A 15,500-nucleotide genomic window follows, 5' to 3' on the forward strand; every position below is an offset into this window, starting at 1 on the left:
CCCAGTTCATAGCGTGGTCACTGAATGTGAATCCAGAGGCTGTACAGGTCAATCTGTGAGATTCTCCAGGCCTTTTATCCACTGCTTCAGATTCTGTCAGAGTCTGACCATCAACACCTGTCAAGAGGAATAAAAACATCAAGTGAAATAAGCTGATGACACAAATAAAAGCTATATTAGATTCAGATCAGTGTAGATCTTCACCTGCCCAGCAGAGAGTTAAAAGCAGCAGTCCTGTCCTATAGTCCATCATGTTAAACTGTGTGTCCACTGTTCTCTGTCCTCCTCTCTGCAGTCAGATAAGTAGAGGTGGAAGACATGTGAGTTTTGCATTGACTCCTCCTCACAGTGTGGAACTGGATTTGACTTGGATCTCAGTCACTGTTTGATGAAACTGCACAATGAATGTTTACTGTACATCGGTCATTCCTCCAAGAGTCCCCCTGACATGTTTCAGTATAATTTATGCAACAGGTTGACAAACACATTGTTTAACAGCTGATTTTCCCCACAAGTGTTCCTCAGTCAAACCATTTTGGGATGCCATGAATTACCCATGTTTTTCAGCCAATAAAAATTAATTTTCCAGTCAGACAAATCAACTCTGTTGGCTTGTTGAAAACAAAAGTTGCAGTGAAAACTAAAAGGTTGATCATCCTCTCTGCAGTCAGATTAGTGAAGGTGAAAGACAACTCAGTTTTGCATTGATTCGTCCTCACAGGGAGGACAGAGTTTGACCTGTTGTGAGACTTGAGAAAATCAGTGTAGAAGCTGTGACACCAGACAAAGTAAATGAGATTTGGGCAAATCTAAATTTATAACTTGCAACTGAATCATCATGACAAAATCTGTATGTTTTCTGTTTACTCGCCTTCATCTGGCTTCAGGTCCACAAAGTAGATTTCATATTACATGAACTAAAAGCTGAACTCTTCTGTCCTCTCACTGACACACACACAGAGTTCATTTCACCATGCTCACTATTTCAAACTGATTTAGTGAATTGAAGACTTGTTTCATCATCAATGTGATGTGTCTTTTTTTTAATACAAATCTGACAAAACCTGAAACACTGTAACACATGGAGACAAAGCTTTATTCCTGTCCACAGAGAGTTGTAGCTGCATTTCCTTCATATTCAGATAGAAATAACTCTGGTGCCTGTTTTGTTGCATCAAACTGTCAGTTTTGTCCCCACATCATTTCTTGATTTTTCTCTGCAGTTAAAACTTGAAAATGATTCCTTAATTACTAAATTAATACAAGCAATAGGTTGTATTAATCTCAACACACAATATCTGTAGAATTTCATTGAATTAAATTTGTTTGTTTGCATACACAGCAGCTCCTTCAGGCTTCCTCATGTTCATCTTGAGATCTACTTCCTGTCTGCTCAGATGAACTGACGCTGACAGATGCAGCTGCACTCACTGCTGATGGTAAACACCTTATAGTCAAACCTGACTGTTCAAAATGTGCTGAAGTTAACACATGACTTCAGGGTTGGATAAGATAAGATAATATAAGATAAGATAAGACTTTATTGACCCCACACTGGGGAAATTTAGTCTTTGCAGCCAGCAACTTACAGAAAGCAAGCACAATGGCACAAATAGGTCAAAATAAAAATATAGAAGTTTACAATACACAGAATAGAAAAACACAACTATGTACATGTACATTTGTACAGATTATAAAAAACAGTAAATGCCAAAAAATCCTACTGCCACAAAAAAGTTCTGTTGCTCGTAGTCTTATGAGAAAACTAACTATTCACATGACATGTATTCAGTGGCGTTGCTGTGGTCTCTTGGGGCTCTCAGCAAGAAATCCCTGGGGGACCCACCCACCCGTGCACGCTGCAAAAATTTGGTTTTTGCACACATAAATGCACAATTTCTGGGACATTTGAGATGAATACTGAAAAAATAGATTACTGGTTCTCAAAGTGTGGTCCAGGGACCAACAGAGGACCCTAAAAGCCCAGGCCTATCAATAATCGTTCTTGTAAATAAATGGCCGGGGCCCCCCTAGTGGCCGGGGGCTCCAAGCAACTGCCTGGCTCGCCTTTCCACAAGCCCCGCCCCTGCACGAATTGTATTGCACTTGAGAAATACATGCTGTTGCGCCAGAGAAAATACCATTTCACTTGAGAAACACTCAGTCTGTGTATGTGCACAATATAAACAAATAATAAACAAAAACACAGTTGCCAATATGGACAATAAATAGTGTTATGACCAACTTAAAGGCAAATTTGATTTACGGCCATCTCACTTTTTTAGGTACTTGCAAGTCAGGAACTATACTAGAGCAAACATTTTAAAATTTGAAACTTATAATTCCCCAGACGAAGTCTGCTCTCTTCTAGCAAAGGAACCTGAGACCAGAAAGCTGGTGTCCATGTTTGTAAATGTGTTTGCAGCTCAAACCGCTCCAAGTACACAACATTTGAGAGAGTGTTGGGAGAAGGAAATAAGTACCACCATCTCAGAGGATGCATGGTGTAAATGTCTGTCTAATATACACACATGTTCAATTAACTCAAGACACCAGCTAATTCAATATAAGGTTATACACAGACTCCATTATTCACGTGTTCAACTGCATTCATTCTTTTCATCCACTTCACCACTATGTGTAAAATGTAAACAGTTCGATGGTACACTGGCACATATGTTTTGGTTCTGCAATAAACTTCATAGATTTGGGGGGAAATTTTTCACTTTTACTCTGAGGTTTATGGATATGATCTCCCTCCAGACCCAGAGACAGGCATCCTTGGCTGGTCTCACCAGCCAGAGACTCTTAGCCACTGGAAGGCTCTGTCAACACAGTATGGGATGGTTATGGCTAAGAAAATCCTTCTTAAAGCCTGGAACAAAGATATATCTCCAAGTTTTGAAGCCTGGCTTTGAAAAAATGTGATTTGAGATGTCAGGATCATCAGAAAAATTCCATCAGATATAGCAACCATAGAAATCTGCTTTTATAGAGTACAGCGTACAGCCTTCACCTTTTTCTTTTTCTTTTTTTTTTTTCCCAACCTGCTTTGGGGGAGGGGGGTGGAAAGAGGGGGGTAATTGTTTGGGTTGTTATGTACCTTGTTGTTCTGTTCTGAAAATGTATAAATAAAGTATTTAAATAAATAAATAAATAGTGTTATTGCACAGTTGAGAGAAATATACAACTTAGAAATTGCATCAGGTGAAATGGAGAAATGTGAGCATATTGGCATTGATAACAGTCGTACACAACAGAAGCAGGTTTATGACGTAGAGTTGAGAAAGACAGCATCAACACAGTGCTACATTACATGATGCTGGAGGTAAACAGACTGACAGATGTAGGAATGAAGGACCTGCGCTATCGTTCTTTGTTGCAGACTGGATGCAGCAATCTGTTACTGAAGGAGCTGCTTCAGGATCAACTCTCACAATATCCAGTGTACATGAGCAGCAGGAGTATTAAGCTTCAGTTCAGTCCAGGGTTCAAGTGTCAGTCACTTCAGATCAATGAGAACAGCAGATCTGAGTGTCTCCTTTCAGCAACAGAGGAGAGAGAAACTTGACACTGACTGCCCTCTAGTGGTTTAAATCAGGAAAATGCAACATTAGTTTTCACTCTCATGGCTCACTTAAAATTCCACATCATTTACAGACATTATTGAGTCTTAATTTGTGGAAATGTTTTGGATTTGTAGCAGTTTAATTTCAGCAGAATGTTATGATGTCTTTGGCCTTTTTATAAACAAGAGACTTTTGTTTTCAATGTGTTTCATGTTAACTCATAATATTCCTCAGTAACAGTTTTATTGTATAGTGCATTGACAAAGATTAAATTGGTATTAAAAAATAAATTCTGTAATGTAAAATGTAGAAAAAGCAATATGAAACAAAAAATTATAATGTACGAAAAATATTTAATGGTTGGGCTCCACCAGCCTGAAAGATGAGTGCTGTAGGTTTTTGTACAGCTGCTCAACCAACTCCAGTCACTGTGGCTGTCGAGCACAATAATAAACAGCAGAATCTTCAGTCTTCAGACTGTTCATCTGCAGATACATCTGCTGTCTGCTGTTGTCTCTGGAGATGGTAAACCGGCCTTTCACTGACTCAGAGTAGTAGATGCCACTACTATAAACAGAAGCGATCCACTCCAGTCCTTTTCCAGGAGCTTGTCTGATCCAGTTCATCGGGTAGTTGCTGAATGTGAATCCAGAGGCTGTACAGGTCAATCTGTGAGATTCTCCAGGCCTTTTATCCACTGCTTCAGATTCTGTCAGAGTCTGACCATCAACACCTGTCAAGAGGAATAAAAACATCAAGTGAAATAAGCTGATGACACAAATAAAAGCTATATTAGATTCAGATCAGTGTAGATCTTCACCTGCCCAGCAGAGAGTTAAAAGCAGCAGTCCTGTCCTATAGTCCATCATGTTAAACTGTGTGTCCACTGTTCTCTGTCCTCCTCTCTGCAGTCAGATAAGTAGAGGTGGAAGACATGTGAGTTTTGCATTGACTCCTCCTCACAGTGTGGAACTGGACTCATTTTGACTGGAGGGAAATGAATTTGTTTCATGCATCTGAAGTTGAAATTTGTCCTGAATTGAAATCGTTTTCAGGAATTGACTTTTGTGCTCTGAATATTAGTTATTAGGAGGTTGAAAATCAGTTTTGGATCTAATATTATTGTGCGGACTGTGTATTCACGAGAAAAATCTCAAACAGTGCAAGATAAGAGCACTTTAAAAAGTATTTTGCAGCAATAGTTAAATTATGAGTGTCAGAGTTAAAGCAGCTTGAAATTCTGTGAAAAAAGTTTCAGCTTTGACAAAAAATAGCTGCTGCAGACATTATATGTTGTCTGCCCCTCTCAAACCAAACCTAACACATCATAAACATTTTCACTATTCAACTATTTGTAAGTTGCATTGGACAAAAGCATCTCAGAGTAAATTAAAGTGTTCAAATGTTACAAAGTGACTTAAAGTCACAACAAAATGTCCAGAATAACATGGAGTCCCTTCATGCAAATGTCAAAACAAAAATGATGTACATGGATGAATAAATCACAAGTCATAATAAAGTATTTCATGGTGAAGTGAAATAACTATTTTATCATCCTTATCTGGCTTGCTTCATTAAAGTGTGCTGGCAGTTGATCATGTACGTTGTTTGAGTGTCGAGACAAAGAACAGTTTTATCTCTGTGTGCTGATATCTGATGATATCAAGGTGTTGATTTGTTAAATGTCTAAATGTTACTGGAAAGTGCCTTTTTCTCTTTTTGTGTTTGATACAGTCTGCAAATCACAAGGATGCTTTTCATTTTAAATGTTACCAAGATGGAAGAGTTTGAATCACATTTATTGTCTCCATGTATGTACTTATGAAGACATGTGGACACACTTTCATCACATCAATACAGAGAACTTCATCAGCATCGTTGTAAAATTGCATTATCTTCTTACATCAACTGTAAACATTTTTCCAAGTGAAAACAACAAATGACTGAATATTTTGTTTTGGAAGGAAATAAGAGAAAAAAAAAACATTTTTTTTTATTTTAAATTGATTTGAAAATTCAGTCAAATCAGATAAAACAAGAAGTCAATATTCAGACACTACTCAGAATTTTCATGACTGACAGTTAATCACACTCAGTATTGTAATGTTCTCAGTGGTGGTAAATAGAGGAAGTCGTTTTTGTAGGAGTCTCCTATCACTCTCTCTCACTGTGTCTCCTCTGGCACAGTAATACACTGCAGTGTCCTCAGTCTTCAGACTGTTCATCTGTAGGTAGACTTTACTGCTGGAGTCATCTCTGGAGATGGTGAATCTACCCTGGACTGACTGGGAGTAATGGATAGGAGTACTAGAAGTGCTGATATAAGCAATCCACTCCAGTCCTTTTCCAGGAGTCTGTCTGACCCAGCTCATCCTGTAGCTGCTGAATGTGAATCCAGAGGCTGTACAGGTCAATCTGTGAGATTCTCCAGGCCTTATAACCACTGCTTCAGATTCTGTCAGAGTCTGACCATCAACACCTGTCAAGAGGAATAAAAACATCAAGTGAAATAAGCTGATGACTCAAATAAAAGCTATATTAGATTAAGATCAGTGTAGATCTTCACCTGCCCAGCAGAGAGTTAAAAGCAGCAGTCCTGTCCTATAGTCCATCATGTTAAACTGTGTGTCCACTGTTCTCTGTCCTCCTCTCTGCAGTCAGATAAGTAGAGGTGGAAGACATGTGAGTTTTGCATTGACTCCTCCTCACAGGGAGGAAACAGCTGAACTGGAGATATTTAATGAAACTGGGGAATTCATGTGCAAGAGTCAGTCCTTCAAATCAGCAGTTTCCATGTTTGTCTGACATGTTTTCATTTGTCTAAAATGTCTCTCAGAATTAAAAACACATCCACATTTACTCTCATCAGTGTATTTATAAGAGAGGAAAACTTTATTTTGACCTCCTTCTGCAGGTTTAAAAAGGGATTCAGCATTCAGGACTCTGTCACACATAAAAGCATATTGGGCAGCAGATGATATCAAACAATAATATCAATAAAACAGTTATTCTACAAGAACAAAATACAAACCTCTATTTGTATTTTAATGTAGTTTGACTATTGAACATCAGCACAAAGTTGACTGAAGACTATTAATTTAGTTACTAATGCAGTTATGATTCAGACTCTTGTTTTAACAATGAATGAATGAGAAACTGACTGAAATAATTTTTTTTGTCATCACTTGAATTATTTTTAATTTAGCTGAGTCTTTTATTCAAGGTGACTTGTAAAAAGTGCATTCAACCATGAGGATACAACCCAAACCTTGTCAGATTTTCTGTGCCAAGCTGCAGTCTGAACAGACTTCAAGGTCATTTACTTAACTTTTAAGTTTCTGCTTTTAACATATTGATGCAACACCAACCAACTAAATGGTGGTGACCATCCTTTATTCAGACCTAAATGCTGGATAAAACTGCAGCATCAAAATCTGCAGAACTGGTTTTTAAAAAGTGGTATAAACTTCACAGCAACACCAGTATCTTCAATTTAAATATTTCGAAATATATTTTAGTAGTTTCAAATATATTTGACACTTGAAAAGCATTGAGGAACTCTGAAAAAATAAAGTTCAGTTTTGGCAAGAATCAGTCGACATGAGGGCTCAATGATGACAATGAAATGTTTTGTTATCATGTATTTACAATATATTTGTGGGGAGGCCAGGCTCCCTTTGGCCTCTCAGAGAAACCACCACTGTTCAGACACAGCACTGAAGTTGTTCTGGCTTCAGCTGACTGGAATCAGCTGCTTCATTCAGGCTCCTCAATCATGGACTTATTTAAAGCTGTGTGCTGATGAGCTGACTGTATTCATGCAGGTGTTCAGCGTGGACATTGTAAAAAAAAAAAAAAAAAAAAACACATGCAAAAACAATGTTTCTATGTTTCTGCAAGATGCAATTGAATTTATCTAAAGTTCATAAAATAAGACTTCAATATTCAGTCACTACTCACAGTTTTCATCACTGACAGTTAATCACACTCAGTATTGTGATGTCCTCAGTGGTGGAAAAAAGAGGAAGCAGTTTTTGTACGACTCTCCTGTTATTGTCTCTCACTGTGTGTCTTCTGGCACAGTAATACACAGCAGTGTCTTCAGGCTGCACATTCTGTCCGTTTAGAGTGAATGTCTTACTGGAGGAGTCTAAGCTGACACTGAACTTGTTCTTCAGTGAATCTTTGACGGTTGTGTCACTACTCATCCACTCCAGTCCTTTCCCTGCAGGCTGTCTGATCCAATCTGTGTAGTAGCTGCTAAGAGAATAAGAGACCTGACAGGTGATGGTCAGACGTTGACCTGGCTGCACAGTCACAGAGGCTGGCTGTGTCAACTGTTCACACTTCACACCTGTTGAAAAAAGAAAATGTTTTGGAACAAATGATCAAGTTATACTGCAAAAGAAGAACTGCTGACTTTGACAAATCCAGAGAGACTCACATCCAGCTGCCAACAGCAGCAGCAGAGCTACAGAAAACATGCTTGATGTTGAAAGTGACGTCCTGTCAACTCCACTGACAGCCTGATGTCAAGTTTTTATAGCTGAGTAACAAGGAAGCTGACTGAGTTTGCATAGAATCAAACATGTGAAGCATCAATGTTGGTGTGACTGGAGCCAATAGAAGAGTCTGTTGACTGTTGTTATATCTGCAGAGTGAAAACATGCCTGGAAATCACCTCTGCTTTACATCTGATATTTGAATTTCATCTCACACTCAACTGTTAACTTTGCTTTTACTGTAAACTATTAATGCCTAAATGTGATTATTGACAACAATTCAATATTATAACATGATGAAAACATGAACATTTATTTACTCAGTTATTTGCTAACTTCCTGTATTTCCTTCCTGTATTTGCTGCAGACGGTAATACAGTGACAGCAGCCAGGATCATCTAAATTTTCTGAAAACTTCAGTCTGATGCTCCTGGTTTGCATAAAAGACTTTCAATGGTTTCAGTGTTTGCAGACTGTAGAGGAGCAGCTCCTTCAGGCTTCCTCATGTTCATCTTGAGATCTACTCTCTACTGGTAAACACCTTATAGTCAAACTTGACTGTTGTTCAAAATGTTCTGAATCAAGTTAACACATAACTTTAGTTCAGGGTGGAAAAGGTTCAACTCTCACAATATCCAGTGTACATGAGCAGCAGGAGTATTAAGCTTCAGTTCAGTCCAGGGTTTAAGTGTCAGTCACTTCAGATCAATGAGAACAGCAGATCTGAGTGTCTCCTATCAGCAGCAGAGGAGAGAGAAACTTGACACTGACTGCCCTCTAGTGGTTTAATACAAGAAAGTGCAACATTAGTTTTCACTCTCATATTATGACTCACTTTAGATTCCACATCATTTACAGACATTATTGAGACTTAATTTGTGGAAATGTTTTGGATTTGTGGTCAAATTTCAGCAGATTGTTGTGCTGTCTTTGGCCATTTGACCAACAAGTGATCTTTATTGTGTTTTTAATGTGTTTCATGTATAGTAATAATATTTCTCACAACATTTTTATTGTATGACACATTGACAAAAATTCATTTGCTATTTAAAAACAAATTCTGTAATGTAAAATTTAGAAGAAGCAATATAAGACGAAACAAATACTAAATGAAATTTGGTGCAGAGGCTCCACCAGCCTGAAAGATGAGTGCTGTAGGTTTTTGTACAGCTGCTCAACCAACTCCAGCCACTGTGGGTGTCGAGCACAATAATAAACAGCAGAATCTTCAGTCTTCAGACTGTTCATCTGCAGATACAGCTGCTGTCTGCTGTTGTCTCTGGAGATGGTAAACCGGCCTTTCACTGACTCAGAGTAGCGAGTGGTGCTACCACCACCACTACTGATAGTAGCAACCCACTCCAGTCCTTTTCCAGGAGCCTGTCTGATCCAGGCCATCCAGTAGCTGCTGAATGTGAATCCAGAGCCTGTACAGGTCAATCTGTGAGATTCTCCAGGCCTTTTAACCACTGCTTCAGATTCTGTCAGAGTCTGACCATCAACACCTGTCAAGAGGAGTAAAAACATCAAGTGAAATAAGCTGATGACACAAATAAAAGCTACATTAGATTCAGATCAGTGTAGATCTTCACCTGCCCAGCAGAGAGTTAAAAGCAGCAGTCCTGTCCTATAGTCCATCATGTTAAACTGTGTGTCCACTGTTCTCTGTCCTCCTCTCTGCAGTCAGATAAGTAGAGGTGGAAGACATGTGAGTTTTGCATTGACTCCTCCTCACAGGGAGGAAACAGCTGGACTGGAGATATTTAATGAAACTGGGGAATTCATGTCCAAGAGTCAACCCTCCAAATCAGCTGTTTGTGTGACATGTTTTAATTTTTGTCAAATGTCTCTGTATTAAAAACACAACCACATTTATTCTAATAACACAACTGTTCATCATCATTCAGACTTCTGTCACATGAACATAAAAGGTTTATTGAAATGTGTTGACAATAATATAAATAATCTACAGTTTTATTATGATCACTCCGAGCACTAATGAAAACTGCTTTATTGTCATCTCACCTCATCAAACCATGAACCAATGTTTTGAACATATTTCAAGAGGATTTTGGATTGTTGACATTTCACCTTCCAAATCATAAATATGGTCAAGCCAAACTTTCTGTCTGATCAATTGTTTTTCAGCTTGTTTCTCTTCTCAGACTAAATTAATGTAATTTTATTGACCATAATTGTGAATATGACACTTGTTATTCACTATTAGAATGAAGAATAAAATGAAGGATATATGTTGTGCAGGCAGAGTGGGTGGGGGTTGTGCATCAGCGTGTGAATTTGCATTTGACCAGTGAGAGATTTTAGAGATACAGTGTTGAAACATAAAGACTGAGTCTGTGAGAAGAGGAGTAGTGCTGGACACTGAGAGAGAGAGAGAGAGTTAAAAACAGACTGAGACACCAACAATAAAGATGGCACATGGAGACAAAGCTATATTCCTGTCCACAGAGAGTTGGAGCTGCATTTCCTTCATATTCAGATATAAATAAGTCTGGGGCCTGTTTTATTGCATCAAACTATCAATTTTGTCCCCACATCATATCTCGATATTTCTCTGCAGTTAAAACTTGAAAATGATTCTTGAATTACTATTTTAATACACCTGAAAGATGAAAAAACTCTCTTTATACATTATTTGTGTCTTTACACAATATATGTAGACTTTAATTACATTAACTTTGAGAGCTCCTGCAGGCTTCCTGCTGTTCTTCTTCAGATGGATTGTTGTGTTCTGTTTGGTCCTTTTATCAGCAGGTGATCTTTATTGTGTTTTTTAGATGTTCAATATTCTGGAGTTTTCAGGAATTTAAAAAGGACATTTAATGTAAATATAGAATATAAAATTGTATGTAAAAATAAATATGAAGTTAAATAAATAAATAAATAAAAATTCATTATTGGGTTTATCGGGCCTAAAAGATGAGTGCTGTAGGTTTTTGTACAGCTGCTCAACCAACTCAAGTCACTGTGGCTCTCGAGCACAATAATAAACAGCAGAATCTTCAGTCTTCAGACTGTTCATCTGCAGATACACCTGCTGTCTGCTGTCGTCTCTGGAGATGGTAAACCGGCCTTTCACTGACTCAGAGTAGTCAGTGCTGCCACCACTATAAATAGTAGCAATCCACTCCAGTCCTTTTCCAGGAGCCTGTCTGATCCAGGCCATATGGTAGCTGCTGAATGTGAATCCAGAGGCTGTACAGGTCAATCTGTGAGATTCTCCAGGCCTTTTAACCACTGCTTCAGATTCTGTCAGAGTCTGACCATCAACACCTGTCAAGAGGAATAAAAACATCAAGTGAAATAAGCTGATGACACAAATAAAAGCTATATTAGATTAAGATCAGTGTAGATCTTCACCTGCCCAGCAGAGAGTTAAAAGCAGCAGTCCTGTCCTATAGTCCATCATGTTAAACTGTGTGTCCACTGTTCTCTGTCCTCCTCTCTGCAGTCAGATAAGTAGAGGTGGAAGACATGTGAGTTTTGCATTGACTCCTCCTCACAGGCAGCAAACTGGACTGGACTGGTGACTTTGCTTTGCTGTGTCTGATCCTCACTTGTGGAACTTGAACAGTGTGCTCTTTTCAACCTCTCTTCAAAATTTATTTTCAAAGTTTTACTTTCGTCCTTTCTTAAATATAATCTCACTGCATCTCTTACAATTTTTATTTCATCTAATATTTCAACCTGAGGGTATTTTATTATCTTATTGTCCTGTTTAACTTTAAGTCTCATTGTATGACGATGATGATAATGATGATGAATATTATCATTGTTATTAAAATGTTTTGAATTAATATAACATGAAAATCATCTTGTCGGCTTGATTTTAGAAAACAAACAACGTGTCATGTCTCCTCAAGTTATTTTTGGTTGACATTTTGTGTCACATTACTAACAACAGAATTTCATGGATTCTTATTTATTTATCTATATTTTAGGGAAGTTTTCAGTTTTTTATTTTTCGTCATATGTTGGACTGTTTGGGATTTTTCTTGTGAACAAACGTCTTTCACAATAACATGAGACCAAAAATAGTTTGTTAAACAACAACATTGAGGTTCTGAAACCTATACAAAATTCAAATTGTATTTCAAACTGAGACACATAAATCAAATTCATCTGATTTCGTCACTAACTGCACATTATAAGTGAACGTGTTTGAAAAATAAAAAGCCCTTAAAATATGAGATTTTGGCTCTGGCTAAAGAGCTCAAGCAGTGATCAGGTTCACATCTAGAATTCGCCCAGAAAGTAACAGGATGCCGACGCTCAAGGCTTTAAAAACAAGCAGTCAATTCTTCAAGTCAATTCTACAATTGACAGACAGCAGGGATTGGTGTCAAGTGTCCACTTTTCTTTGTGCATTAAAAAGTATTTTCATCAGCACTGGTTAGTGGATATTTTGCAGACTAACTTCAAAATAAAGTGTTTTCCAGTAGTCCAGTATGGACGAGATAAAAGCCTGGATGATCTTCTCCAGGTCAACGACTGAGAGAAACAACCTGATCATGTCTCACTTCAGTTAATCAGTGATCAGCAGTGACGTGAAGTACACACAGGGAGCACAAGATCAGTACTTTATAGACCAAAGAAGAAGGTTTTGATATATGGGAGCATATTCCAGGCAGAAGAACCTCGACAAAGAAGAGTTGCCATCATGCACTTCGGGGGACTTGACTCTATCAGATGAACAGGATTAATTTAACGCTTCACATTGATATAAACCAGTGTAGGCTAACTTATCACTGAAGAAGTGTGGTGTCCCATTCCACGTGACAGTCTGCATGGAAAACAGAATTATTGATTTCCATTTAGCCCCCACAGTTAGCCAAGATAGTGTTTTGTGCACATCACACACATTAGTATGAAAAGAAAAAAAAAGGGAACATTATGAAACATTACATGTTGATCAAACACAACAAAACAGGAAGTCTCAAACCATAACATCAGATGGTGTGTGTGTGTGTGTGTGTGTGTGTGTGTGTGTGAGTGTGTGTGTGTGTGTGTGTGTGTGTGTGTGTGTGTGTGTGTGTGTGTGTGTGTGCGTGTGTGTGTCGTAGAGTTACTGTCATTCTCCCCTCAGTGTCATCTGATTTCATATCATCTGCTGCCACCTGCAGGTCGTTGGAAACAAATCTTCTGTGGAGTTTTTGGAAAGCTTCTCTGCTTCGTTTAACTAGTGTGTGTGTGTGTGTGTTTGGCACAGTAATACACAGCAGAGTCTTCTGGCTTTTAGTTTGACAGTGATCTATGTTGTTTTTTAGACATGTTTAATATTCAAGAAAGATATTTAGTATTTTGATGATGCATGGACAAAGATTCATTTGCTATTTGTACATCTGAAATACCAATAAAAAATTTAATATAAGCACAACAAAAATACTTCATGCTTGAGCTCCACCAGCCTGAAAGATGAGTGCTGTAGGTTTTTGTACAGCTGCTCAACCAACTCCAGTCACTGTGGCTGTCGAGCACAATAATAAACAGCAGAATCTTCAGTCTTCAGACTGTTCATCTGCAGATACACCTGCTGTCTGCTGTTGTCTCTGGAGATGGTAAACCGGCCTTTCACTGACTCAGGGTAGTGAGTGGTGCTACCACTTGGTTTACTGATCAACGCAACCCACTCCAGTCCACTTCCAGGAGCCTGTCTAATCCAGTTCATCTCGTAGTCACTGAATGTGAATCCAGAGGCTGTACAGGTCAATCTGTGAGATTCTCCAGGCCTTTTAACCACTGCTTCAGATTCTGTCAGAGTCTGACCATCAACACCTGTCAAGAGGAATAAAAACATCAAGTGAAATGAGCTGATGACACAAATAAAAGCTATATTAGATTCAGATCAGTGTAGATCTTCACCTGCCCAGCAGAGAGTTAAAAGCAGCAGTCCTGTCCTATAGTCCATCATGTTAAACTGTGTGTCCACTGTTCTCTGTCCTCCTCTCTGCAGTCAGATAAGTAGAAGTGGAAGACATGTGAGTTTTGCATTGACTCCTCCTCACAGGCAGTGAACTGGACTGGACTGGTGACTTTGCTGTGTCTGATCCTCACTTGTGGAACTCAGAGCAGAGATTGAAGAGAGTCCTCTTTTCAAGCTTTCCTCAAAATTTATTTTCAAAGTTTCACTTTCTTCCTTTCTTAAGTATAATCTCACTGCATCTCTTACAATATTGATTTCATCTAATCATTCAACTTGAGGTCATTTTATTGTTCTTGAGGGAAGTTTGTTTTATTTAGTTTAGTTTAATTTCTTTTTTGATTTCTTTTTTTTTATATCTTGCACTGTGTGGAACTGTTCTTTTGAGCAAACCTCATGCACAACGTTATGAGACCAAAAATCAATTGTTAAACAACAAAATTTAGGTTCTGAAACCTTTTTAAAATTGAGATATATGAATCAAATTCATTTGACTTCGTCACTAACTGTACATTATAACTGTATGAGATTTTGGCTGTGGCTAAAGACCTCAAGCAGCGATCAGGTTCACATCTGGAATTCGCCCAGAAAGTAACAGGACACACACGGTTCATATCCTCCTGAGACAAAAACACAATAAGCCTCATTTTGTTACGTTATGATTTACTGAATTTTTTAATTCATTTATGATTAAGATAATGTTCTTAATCACCCTTTGAAGAGTAAAAAAGTTTCAAAAAGTGACAAGCAAAAATGAATTATTCATGTTTCATTTGTTGGTTGTTGAACAAAAACACAGTTGTGAGCTGAAGTCATGCCGTCATTGATTTACAGAAACATTGTGAGTCAGACAGAGATGACAGTTTTTGTAAAATGCCTCCACTGTATATCTGATATTAATATTGTTATTCTTGCACGTTCAAATAAAACATGCTCTATTTATTTTACTTTTTCATTGCTAAAAATGTCTGTTTGTATCTTGACTGTAACAGTGAACTGGTGTAGAAATCATTAGTGGTCTGAGGGCTCCTCCTCTGGTGGCTTCATGTTACAAGTGTTCAGGCACTGAGGGGTTTTCGTTCAGCTCTGCTGATGGTTTGTGTTATTGTGAATCTCTGGCACAGTAATACACAGCAGTGTCTTCAGGCTGCACATTCTGTCCGTTTAGAGTCACTGTGTTGCTGGAGGAGTCTAAACTGACACCGAACTTGTTCTTCAGTGAATCTTTGACTGTTGTGTCACTACTCATCCACTCCAGTCCTTTCCCTGCAGGCTGTCTGATCCAAGCTGTGACGTAGGTGCTAACATATTAAGAGACCTGACAGGTGATGGTCAGATGTTGACCTGGCTGCACAGTCACAGAGGCTGGCTGTGTCAACTGTTCACACTTCACATCTGTTGAAAAAAGAAAATGTTTTGGAACAAATGATCAAGTTATACTGCAAAAGAAGAACTGCTGACTTTGACAAATCCAGAGAGACTCACATC

This window comes from Chaetodon auriga, chromosome 16 (assembly GCF_051107435.1).
Source record: "Chaetodon auriga isolate fChaAug3 chromosome 16, fChaAug3.hap1, whole genome shotgun sequence".
NCBI classification, from domain to species: Eukaryota; Metazoa; Chordata; class Actinopteri; order Chaetodontiformes; family Chaetodontidae; genus Chaetodon; species Chaetodon auriga.